Below are 11730 nucleotides of genomic sequence, written 5' to 3'. Positions count from 1 at the left end.
TGTGTTACTGGTTCTATTGCTCTTACGTGTTTTCTTTTTAAAGAATTATTTATTATTGTTATTTTCCATGAATTTTGCTTGAGAAAGACAGAAAACAAGGACTTGAACCGGTCACCATATGGAAATTCCAGCACCTTAACCACCGCGCCACCTGCTGGCCCCTTAAGTATTTTCTTTCCCAATGAGGCTGCAGTGCCTGAGAAGCAGTAGCTGTCCTTCATGTTCTTTCTCTTCTTGGTATGTGTCCTGTGCCCTGTGTATACCATAGTGCAGAACAGCAGGTTATGAATAAGAGTCCAGCATGGTTGATCATGTGAAGGGTTTCAAAAAGCTCATGGAAAATGCATATCATGAAAAACTACACATGGATTTCAATTTATTTTTGCACCACAATAAGTTATACTTTAATTCCAGTTTTTTTCATGAGCTTTTTGAAGTCCTGGATAGACACTGAGCCTGCTTCTTCCCCGCCACAGGGTATTGACCTACTTTTCCCTTCTTATCTGTGTGCAAAATATTTGTTGTACTTAGTGTGTTCTCCCTGTCACAACGAATGTTTGTCTCTTCCTTTCATATGAACTGAATGCTAAAGTGCTAGTTAAATCGGTGGAAAAAACAATGGAGAAGAAAAGTTGGTAAGCAGTTTTAATTTCTAAACTCGGGAGACCTCAACAGTTATGACAGTTAAAAAGAACTCTATAATATTTTCTACCTATCTACTTGTTTGCCTACCTACCTACCTACCTATTGAGAGACATGCTTAAGGGTAGAACTGTAAATTTTAAGTTTTAATTTGATGATTTACAATATCAATATATTTTGAAACTTTTTAAATAAACCACTGTAGAAGAAAGTGAACTTTTGTTAATCAGGCTTTTATAATGTAGTTCACTAGTGTATATTTTATTTCTCAGCAAAATTTCCCTTGGAGAAATTTGTTGTATGATTCTATACATGGTTAACTTGATTAACTTGAAAGACAAATTTTGGAATATGTTTACAGGATAATATACATGTGTACTATATTCAAGGAAGAAAAGGTGAATGTGTGTTTGGAGTGGGGGCATTTGTATGTATTGTATAAATGTATGAAATAGCAGCTATAGCGTATAGAACTTTTGGAAGTTAACAGAACTATTTAAATTTAATTACATTTGTGAATGTAAATTTTGTGAACATAAACTTCAGTTAAGATTTTGTGACTTAACGATTATTTATGGCATACTTTTCTTATAGGTTAATGTATATTTTATTAGTTCTTTATGAATACTTCAGAAAATATTTAGAAATATGTAAGGAGTATAGTGCTTTTGATCTTAAATTAAGTAATGCTTTCAACATTGGAAAAACTAGAAATTGACCTAGAAATGCTTCCAAATTCTAATGTGACCCACTGCAGCGAGTTAGCTATTTTCTTTAAAAATTCTTTTTCAATGACAAAGTAGTTTCTCTTTCTCAGTCTACATTACCATTGTCTTTTTTGGAACATCTTGGCTATTTTTATTTGATCAATTCTCAACTAGTAAACATTCACAAAATCCTAATGTAAATGTATAAACAGCTCTCCCTTTGTTTACATAGTTCATTAGAGTTTAGTGGATAACTGCTTGAGGAGGTTTTTGAATTTTTATTATTCTTAAAAAAAAACGTTTTCTTAACCAAGAGTACAAAGGCATTCTCAAAGCTGCAACTGTTAAGTAATACATATTTTTCTCTTCTTTTATGTAGTTTCACAATTTGTGATCTTTAGACTTCTTTTGCTTTTATAACCAGGTGGGTTTTAAAAAATAGCCAATGTCGGGACCAGCAGTTGGTGTAATGGCTAACTCGCTGGACTTCCACGTAGTTGCCCACAGTTCGAGTCCCAAACCCAGTGGCTTAAACTCACGCCAGGTGTGTGTGCGTGTGTGCCCAAGATTCAGAGAGGAGAGTGGTGGAGAAAGGATTGCGGTGTAGCCATCCCCCCCAGGGGGTGATTTCTTGCTTTCTGTCTCTCTCTCTGGCAAGCGCACGTACCCTATAGCAAAAACCCCCGTACCCTATAGCAAAAACCCCCCCCCCCCAAAAAAAAAAAGCCAATATAATTTTGTAGCTATCCATGTAGTTTAGTTGTAAACATGTGACGAACACATTAAAATGTTCTGCAGTGGCTTTTATGAGGAATCTTCAAGAAGTTCATGAAAAATATATATTATGAAAAAACTATACGTGGACTGTAATTATTTTTTACACCAAAATGAATTACTACTTCAATTCCATTTTTTAATGAAGTTTTTGGAGGTACTCTTGTACTTAGGGCCATCCTGTTGATTCTGTGCTGCGTATGGTTAGAACCTCAATCCATTTTTGTAATGGTGATCTCAGAATAAAGAGAGCTGCCTTCCTTTGCCTCTAAGGAAACGTCATTGAGAAAGATTCTTGTGGACTGGCATTTGCTGGCTTTTTCATTTTTAGCATTCTTTATAACCAGACCCAGGATGCATGTTTGCCCAAAAATGAAGGAGAACTCAGTTTTTCCAGAGTTGAGCTTTTTTGTGTTGAGTCAAAAACAACAAGCTGGGTCAGGATCTTTTTTTTTTTTTTTGAGAGGTTTTCGCTATAGGGTGCGTGCACTCGCCAGACAGACAGAGAGAGACATAGAGACAGAAAGTGAGAAATCACCCCCCAGGGGGGATGGCCATGCCGCAATCCCTTCTCCTCCATTCTCCTCTCGGGATCTTGGGCATGCACGCACACGCACCCGGCGTGAGTTCTAAGTCACCGGGTCCGGGATGCGAACTGCCGTTGACTACATGGGAGTCCAGCGACATAGCCATTATGCTAACTGCTGGTTCCCCAGGATCTTTTTTTATTTTCCCCTTTAAAAAAAATTTAAGACTCGGGACCAGCAGTTAACATAAAGTCTATGTTGCTGGTTTCCCACGTAGTCGAATGTGGTTTGAGTCCCTGACCCAGGCCCATGTGCTGGGCACATGTGCGTGCGTGCCCAAGATCCTGAGAGGAGAATGGAGAAAGGACTACGGCATGTCCATCCCCCCTGGGGGCTGATTTCTCGTTTTCTGTCTCTCTGTCTCTTTCTGTCTGGTGAGCGCATGCGCCCTATAGCAAAAACCTCTCAAAAAAAAAATTAAGACTTACTTACTTAATTTTATTTATTATTATTATTATTTAGTTGGACCAGAGAGAGATGGAAAACAAGCCACTAGTCCGGGACTCAAAACCATGGTTGGCCATGTGGGAATCTAGCACCTTAACCATCCCACCACCTGCCAGCCCTCCTGGTCAGAATCTTAGGAGATGATGTGTTATGCGCCTTTGTGGGGAAATTGAGGCCTGAGGTGGCTCTGTCTCCAAGATCTCACTGTGAGCTAACTTCAGAGATAGGTCTGTGAAAGTTACTCTTTCTCTGGAGGGTAACTTGCTTCCTTACCCCAAGAACAAGAAAAGTACTGAATCTAGCACATTTAAAAATAATTATTTTATTTAACTTTATTATTATTATTTTCCAGTTTGATTAGAGAGAGACACAAAGAGAGATAAAGGGAAAATGAGAAAGCAAGCCACTAGGTCCGGGACTTGAACCTTCGTTGACCATGTGGCAGTCCAGTGCTCTTAACCACCATGCTACCTGCTGGCCCCAAGGGCTATATATTTTAAAGAAGGTAGTTATATCCTGTTGTATTCCACGCTAGTTTACGTGAGTTTCTTTGGTCAGCTACTCATTACCAAGAACCAATCCAGAGAGGCCCCCAGCACTGGCAGGTTCAGGAAACCCTGACATTGAGTGCCTGCCAGGTGCACTGTGGACTGGCCAAATCCCTGGTCTTTTTAATTGTAATGAAGTACGATCTTGAGTGATTGGATGATCTAATCTAGTATAAAGAGAACAGAAAGAATGAATCTACAAGCAGTGTAAATAGGGAGAAAGGGCAAGGGACAAGAGGACTTCAGTGAAGATATTAGCATGTGGGAGGAGATAGAGACCCTCTGATTAATAAGTTGATTCATTTGGAAGGGAAGTTGGTTTTCCCCTGGTGACTGTGTTCAGTTTAATCATCTGGTCGTTCTAGGCATCTGTGCACCCACCAGGAACAAATCAGAGCCGGCAGGTATGCCAGTTGTATTTGAGTAGTTTTATATTCACCCAGAGGCTCCAGGGTCTCAGGTTTGCCAACTTAAACACATTCAACTTCTTGGAATTTTTAAAATCTGCCTTAAGGGAACAAACTGAGAAGTCTATGGGTTATAATTAGCGCTTTCTCTTGTACAGCTGAGTTTGTGTTTCTAGACAGAACAGTGGTTTATAGTTTTTGGCTACCTTGTCCCATAGGAACTCGCAGCCCGTTGCAGACGTTAGCTCATTAATTCTCATAACATTCAGTGTGAGTGCTATGGTGAGACCAAAGGTTCCTCTCTAAAGCCAGGACTGCTTGCTGCCTATTTTGGACCCTCTGGGGTTGTGGCAGGTGAAGGATACCACCTTGGGTGTAGGGGGAGAAGCAGAACTGGGTGGCTTTCCGACCTAGCCTTGGAGGGTGGCAATCCTTGAAGTTGCCTGCCACTTCTGTGGGGATGGAGCTGCATTTCCTCCTCAGGATATTGAACCCTGTGGAAGGTCTATTCCAAATGGGGCAGCTCTCTACTGGGTCGTTGGAAAAGTTATGATGCATTTTTGTGTGGAAAGACATAATAAAGTATGTCGTGACTTTCAGGATGTCCTAATAGCTCAGTTACCTGGATACACCTGCCAGGTCAGATCAAGAAATGGGAATTGGGAAGGGAGGGAGCTATCTCCTACTGAATTTGCTTTCTCAAACTGTGGAACAATCCTGAGGAATGGGAATTATCATCCCTGAATTTTCAAATCAGAAATTTGAATTCCAGGGACCAGCAGTTAGTGTAATGGCTATGTCGCTGGGCTCCCACGTAGTCGACTGCGGTTCGCGTCCCGGACCCGGTGGCTTAAACTCACGCCGGGTGCATGTACGTGCGTGTCCAAGATCCCGAGAGGAGAATGGAGGAGAAGGGATTGCGGTGTGACCATCCCCCCGGGGGGTGATTTCTCGCTTTCTATCTTTCCGTCTCTCTCTGTCTGTCTGGTGAGCGCAAACGTCTTATAGCAAGAACCTCTTAAAAAAATTTTGAATTCCAGAGGTGAAGTCCCTTGGATTTGAACCTGGGTCTGTGATTCCACAGGGGTGTGGGTCAGAGGCATCTGTGGTAAAATATTATCGGTACAAGACTTGTGTAAGTAGAAATGAAGCTTGTCTTGAAAAAAAATGGTGGGGTGCTGTGAAGTGTTTGGGGACCTAGGAATTAGATGAAAAGGTATGTGTAATTTGATAAATGGGAAAGACCATTCCTAACTGAGTCAGGAAAGCATCTCCCTCACCTTGTCTCTTCCAGAAACCAGAGGTAGGACACCTGGGTTCATTGTTTTCTGTGTTAAAAGAAAACTTCGTCTGAGTCACAAGTCTGACTCCTTGTGCTTTACTCTAAATGAAGCCACTTAGAAATTTTTGCTCATACTTCATGAGAGAGAGTTAGTAATCGAAAACCATCACTGTTATAGCAGCTACTGTTATTTTTGACTCAAAACTCCTCTCAATAAGTCTAGCTGATACATATGCAATACTCACTCTCCATAGTTGGAAAAATTTTTCTCATCACTTTATGAATTGTGAAGTCCCAGATGCTGTCTTTCAGATCCTTAATAACTGGCCTGTGCCCAGCATGAAGGTAGCTCAGATGCTAGCTGATGGCTTGTGTGGATTGGGCCAGCCTTTCTTGATCCACACAGAAACAAACCTTGACCTTGATCCTTGGTGGTTGCAAAGATGAACCCTTAGGAACTAGGATATTGAACTCAATTGCCCTTCTTATTCACAGAGCTTTTGAAGGTTGAAGTTGGGCTTTATGGCATATGGACTTCTTTTTTCTTATATCCACTTGTTTATTTTCACTCTCTATTCAAATCTTTTCATTTTCTTCATTACCTATATAGTTAATGTTCTTTGTATATCCCCGAGTTTGAACACAGGCAACACATACTGTATGGAAATTGCCCAGCAGTTGTGCATGTTTCCTCCCTAATCTAAGACTCTTACAAATGCTTTTCTACTAACAGTCTATTAAATATTCCTAGCAGAAAGCTTTAGAGAAAGGGGGAGGGGAACTCCCAGTATGCAGTGGCTTTTACAGTGGCGTAGAGGATTGGAAAATCAGATAATGGTGATTCGTGAAGGAAAGGCTGTGAATAGACATGCTATATAAATTCCTCTGAGCAAGTGAGTTGGTAGGAATAAAAATCAGCCTCACTTTGGATTTTTAAACAAAAGTATGTCAGGGCCCATTTTATTATATGCTCTGGGGAACCCTGCACAGTACCCCATGTCGCTGTCTCTAGCCTACCAGCACACCTCCTTTGAGAACATGCCCCAAAGAATCCAGTTTTCATTCCACTTGCCTTTTAGGTTGGTAAATAATGAGAAAATGTCTTGCCCTTTGGTTCTTAAGTTGAGTCTTCAGTTCTTTATGAAGATGTTCTTGGTGTATTGTGGGAGGCTCTCTGACTATTCTTTGCCACCTGTGACCTGTATGTGAAGGGTCAAGATGGTAGAAATAGCCTGGATGGAAGAATGGACTGTACCTCTCTAATGTGCTTGTGCGTTTATTCATTTACTTGACACACCAGAGTCCTGTGTGTCAGCTACTCTGCCATGCAGGTGAGGCCTCTGCACACAGAGAACTCAAGGTTGTCTTCTGTAGGGGAAGAGCAGGCAAGCAAATTACCAATAGTGAGGGAGGTATGTTGGTGTATTAGTCTGAATGGGCTGCTATAACAAAATACCGTACACTGGGTGGTTCAAACAAGAGATGTTCATTTCTCACAGTTCTGAGACTGGAAAGTCTTAAAATCAAATGGCTGGTAGATTTAAATTTCTGGTGAGGTCCCTCTTCCTGGTTTGCAGACAGCTACCTTCTTGATGTTTCCTCATGCAACAGGGAGAAAACTAGCTCTGGTCCCTCTTTCTCTTCTTTCTGGAACATTAATCCCGTCATAGGGGTCCCCTCCTGACCTCATCTAAATCTAATTACCTCCCTCTACATACCATAACAATGGAGGTTAGGGCTTCAATATATGAATTTTGGGGGAGATGCAGCATTCATTTTATGACATTGTAGCTGGCTTGCTCAGGATATACTGCTTATGAGAAATGGCTATTCCCAGTGGCTTAAGTTGGGAGGGCAAGACAAGAATTACTTAAGACAAGAAGATCAGCGAAACCTCTGCAAGGCCTACAACTAGAACCACTCTTGGCATCTAAGGCAGCTTTTCTGTCTGCCCCACATAGTCTATCGTGCTTTATCTCTTTCTTTTCTTTTTTTTCTTTTTGGAGAGGTTTTTGCTACAGGGTGCGTGCGCTCACCTGAACGACAGAGAGAGACAGAGAGACAGAAAGAGAGAAATCGCCCCCCAGGGGGGATGACTATGCTGCAATCACTTCTCCTCCATTCTCCTTTTGGGATCTTGGGCACGCACGCACACATGCCTGGTGTGAGTTAAGCTGCCAAATCTGGGACTCGAACCGCTGTCTAGTACATGGGAGTTCAGTGACATAGCCATTACGCTAACTGTTGGTCCCATTATCTCTTTCTTCAAGTAGGCTTCCTCAGCAGAAGCCTGGCCAAGCTCCCCTGAATGATACCTGTTCCTCGAAGCTCCACGAACTCCCTTGCAGCTGTTACCTGAGTATATAGTCTCTGTGAAGCTGGCATTGTTTGGGCCAGTGTTTATCTATGGCCCAGCTAGCTGTGGCCTGGTTGCAGGTATTGGAGGCTATTGGAAGCCTTGGCGTGTTCTGCATGGTTTGCCTTAGAGTGGGGAGGAGAGGGCTTGGTCTTTGCAAGAGAAAGATTAAGATTGAAAAGTAAGACAAGAATTAGGAATTAAGTAGAGTCATGTGGTCTCTGCTAAGGATTTTTTTTTGTTTGTTTAAATTGTAGTAAAGTACACATAACATAAAACTTAGCATTTTAACCTTTGTTAGGCATATAGTTTAGTGGTTGACATTAAGTACATTCACACTATACTATTATCACCACTATCCATCTCTCGAACTTTCTGATCTTCTCAGACTGAAGCTATGCACCCATTGAATAGCAATTGCCCATTACCTTTTCCCGTAGCCCCTGGTAACCACCATTCATTCAACTTACTTTATGAATTTGACTATTCTGGGTACGTATAAGTGGAATCATTCAGTATTTATCTTTTTGTGACTGACTTATTTCACTTGGTATAGTATCCTCAAGTTTCATTCATTGTTTAACATGAGTCAGAATTTCCTTCCTTTTTAAGGCCAAGTACTGCTCTGTATATACATACAATATACATTGTATGTATATGCCACATTTCATTACTCTGTTTTTCTGCTGATGGACGCTGGGTTACTTCTCCTTTTTTGGCTCTTGTAAATAATGCTGCTATGAACACGGGTGTATAAATACCTGTTTGAATCTCTGTTTTCACTTCTTTTGGGTATGTACATACCTAAAAATGGAATTACTGGGTCAAATGGTGATTTCATGGTTAATATTCATTGATGATCTGCTAAGGAACCGAAATAATGGCTTAAAGGCATTGGAGAGAGATTGAAGGATTTGAAACAAAGTATACCTGATTCGATTGTGATTTTTAAAGAGTGACTTGGGTAGTGGTACATGGATGGAGAAGGACAGGACTGGCAGGGGCTGGAATGGCAAGGCTAGGTGGGGAAACTACTTACATGGCTGTCGAGGGGAGGGGTTGGAAGTAAGAATGGTTATGGAGCTATAGTCAATGAGACAGGTTGGATATAGGCTTATGGGGGGAGGAGGTAAGAGGCAGGAGGAAGCCAAGGATGAGAACATGGGTCATTTGTGACTTTATGAGATTTAGAGGGAATGAGACCTTTCCCTCATCTTTTTCTTTTGTATTTTGGTGTGGGGAGGGTAGAATGCAAGTTTTAGACATGTAGTGAGGTGTTAGAAACACCTGGTAGGCAGGAGGCTGATAATATAGGATACTAATTTGAAGGGCAAGAGGAAAGTAGAAATCAAGGGACAGTTTGATTTTATAATAAAAGTGGTGGCATTATTGGTGTAGCTCTACAATTTCATTTTCTATAGGTGTGTTTCAGATTCCTCTTTTAGATAATATATCACAATTTATAAGATCACAAATGACCAATTCATTGGTTATAAAAGTCAGCTTTCAAAGTGGCTTTAATAGGCTGGCTCTGTGGCCTGGTGGTCAAGGCAGCTGGGTCCCATGTGGCTAACCATGCAATTGGAGCCCTGGGCCTGGCAGCTTGAGAAAAAAGCAAGACTTATTTTGTGCATTCGTGCCCAAAATCCCAAAAAAGGGAGAAAGATGGGGGAGAAAGAATTGTCGTATTTTCTTCTTTCTCGCTCTCTTTCTGTCTCTCTAGCAAAACAAACCAACAAAAATATAATAGATTTAAGAGGATTTAGACCAAAACACAAGAATGACTTATTTTCTTTTTGCTCATCTCCACATTCTAATCTTCTCATTTTCTTTCTTTCTTTTCTTTTTTTCCCCCCTATATTACCTTTAATCATGAAAAAGGTCATTCGAAATTTGAAAAGTGGCCGGTGTTCTTGACACCCCACTTGGACTCTGAACTTCTAGGGAGGTGGTTTGGAAAAGGGGGAGGTACCACGATCGATCAGTGTTTCCTCAGCATTTCATGCAATGCCAGCAACGCAACAGGACTCAGTACTGTAAATGCTGACCGAGCTGAACTGAATTGAATAGAAATTTAACCCGGCCCTTCTCAGAGAGAGGAGATTTAGTGCTATTTTAAAAGATCTAGAAAGGAAATTCAGTTTTTCTTCGTCACTTAGCTCGTTCTATTAGATACTGAGTCATGTCCTATAGACTTGGCCCCACTCTTGCCTTTATTTTGCTGTTAGGATTCACTAAGAGTTCTTTTGTTCGTGAAATCTTGCCACATTGGCCCTATTTTCTTACTTAAATGTGTTTCTCATGTTATTCTTAAAAGCATTAGTGATCTTGTTGGGAGCCAAGTGGCTCCATTCTGTTTCCGGTCCTTTGTTGATAATGCTATGCTATGCTTTTGGAGGAATGGATGAGCGTGGCTTGCAGCCAGTCATTATTTTGCCTTCTGGTGGGCTATGTCTGAACCACCCGTGGCAGCTGTGAGAACGTGCATTGTAGCCAATCATAGATTTGCATACTTGTTTTCCCTTTGCATTTCACTGAATGCCTACCGCGTGTACACCGTGTTTTGGGGAGAATAAAGATAAATATGTTTTGACTTTTGAGACCAAAGAGCTGATTTTCTGGAAAAGGCACTATCGTGTATAGGTGACTGTGGTACAGGAAGGTTAATGAGTGAGGTGGAGTCGGATAAAAAAAAATTGTTAACATGCTGTAAGTGCTGCTTTTGATGTATATTGCTCATAATGTTACATTGCTGATGGAGTTACAGTAGATATGCTGTCAATGTCCTAATTATAAACTACCAAGGTAATAGATAACTACTTTCATTAAGGTTTTCTAAATGTGAGTTTTTTGGGTTTGCTTTAAAAGGTCTTTCAAGGACTAGCAGGTGGCATGGTAATAAAGGCACTGGATTCCACATGGCTGACTGTGTGGTTCAAGTCCCGAACCTGGTGGCCTGAAAAACATGCGAGGAAAACGTACATGCATACCCAAAATCCCGAGAGGAGCATGGAGGAAAAGAGACTGTGGTGTGACTGATTGTGGTGTGCTATTCCCCTTAGGATGATTTCTTTGCCTATCTCTCTGTCTCTTTCCTTCCGGTGAGCACGCATGCCCTATGGCAAAAAACAAACAAACAAAACAAAACAAAGCAAAATTATAAAAAAAGGAAAATTCTTTCAAGTTTAGGAGTGGGACAGAGGCACAGCTATAAGGCTGTCCCACATGGGCATGTTTTGGGTTCCCATCCAGAGGCCCATTGGTATATACAGGGTGCATGCGTGGCCATGATCCAGGGCTGGTTATAGTTCATGGTGGGTTATGGTATTGGGTGCTGTCTTTTTGTCTGTTATAGAAAAAATCAGTAAAAAAACTTAAAAAGTAGTTCCTTCAGATTAAAAATTATGTTAGTGTCTTAATATTAATTTTGTTAATCATTGAAGCTTGAGCTCTGGGTTGTGGTTCTTTCGAACTCTGCAGTGAGAGTGTTTCAACTTAAAATCATTCTCATCCATGGTACTCTGAGCGCTTCAAATTTAATTGACTTCCATCAGATAAGATGAGCTTTATTTCAGTTTATCCTCCATCTCTCTTTAGTTATTATTATGGTATTTAATTAATTATTAATTTGGAGTTATTGTTTAGCATTATTGTTGGATTGTCTGTTAGTAGCATGACCATGCAGTTTACATGGGTGTACAGTTTTGTCTGGCCGTCTCTGTGTTGGGGGCAGTGGCTTGGGGAACATTGGTCTTGATTCTCAAGCACAGATGATGTTTAGGTAGTAGGTGACTGATTTAAGGTTAGTGACTGGATAGACTACTTACATTTAAATATTAGGTTTTAGATCGCCATTTTAAGATGCTATAGGCTGTATATGCTGCATTCTCTTTTGGATTTTGAAATGATGTTTTCAGTATTTCAAGTGCTATTTTTTTTTTTTTTCTGGAGAGGTTTTGCTATAGGTCATGTGTATTCGC

General features: G+C 40.8%; 1 protein-coding gene across 3 annotated transcripts in view; it reads left to right on the top strand.

Moving 5' to 3' along the window:
• Positions 1-542: 542 nt before the first annotated feature.
• The window catches only part of MYO1B (myosin IB), a 189939-nt gene continuing 178751 nt past the window's right edge, over positions 543-11730 (top strand). For all 3 annotated transcript variants that reach the window (XM_006147812.2, XM_006147811.2, XM_006147810.2), the window contains exon 1: positions 543-635. The gene's annotated coding sequence lies outside the window, so the exon portion shown is untranslated. The remainder of the gene's footprint in view (positions 636-11730) is intronic.

Source organism: Tupaia chinensis, unplaced genomic scaffold (assembly GCF_000334495.1).
Source record: "Tupaia chinensis unplaced genomic scaffold, TupChi_1.0 Scaffold000225_1, whole genome shotgun sequence".
In the NCBI taxonomy this organism is placed as follows: Eukaryota; Metazoa; Chordata; class Mammalia; order Scandentia; family Tupaiidae; genus Tupaia; species Tupaia belangeri.
This window is presented reverse-complemented; position numbering and strand designations above follow the sequence as displayed.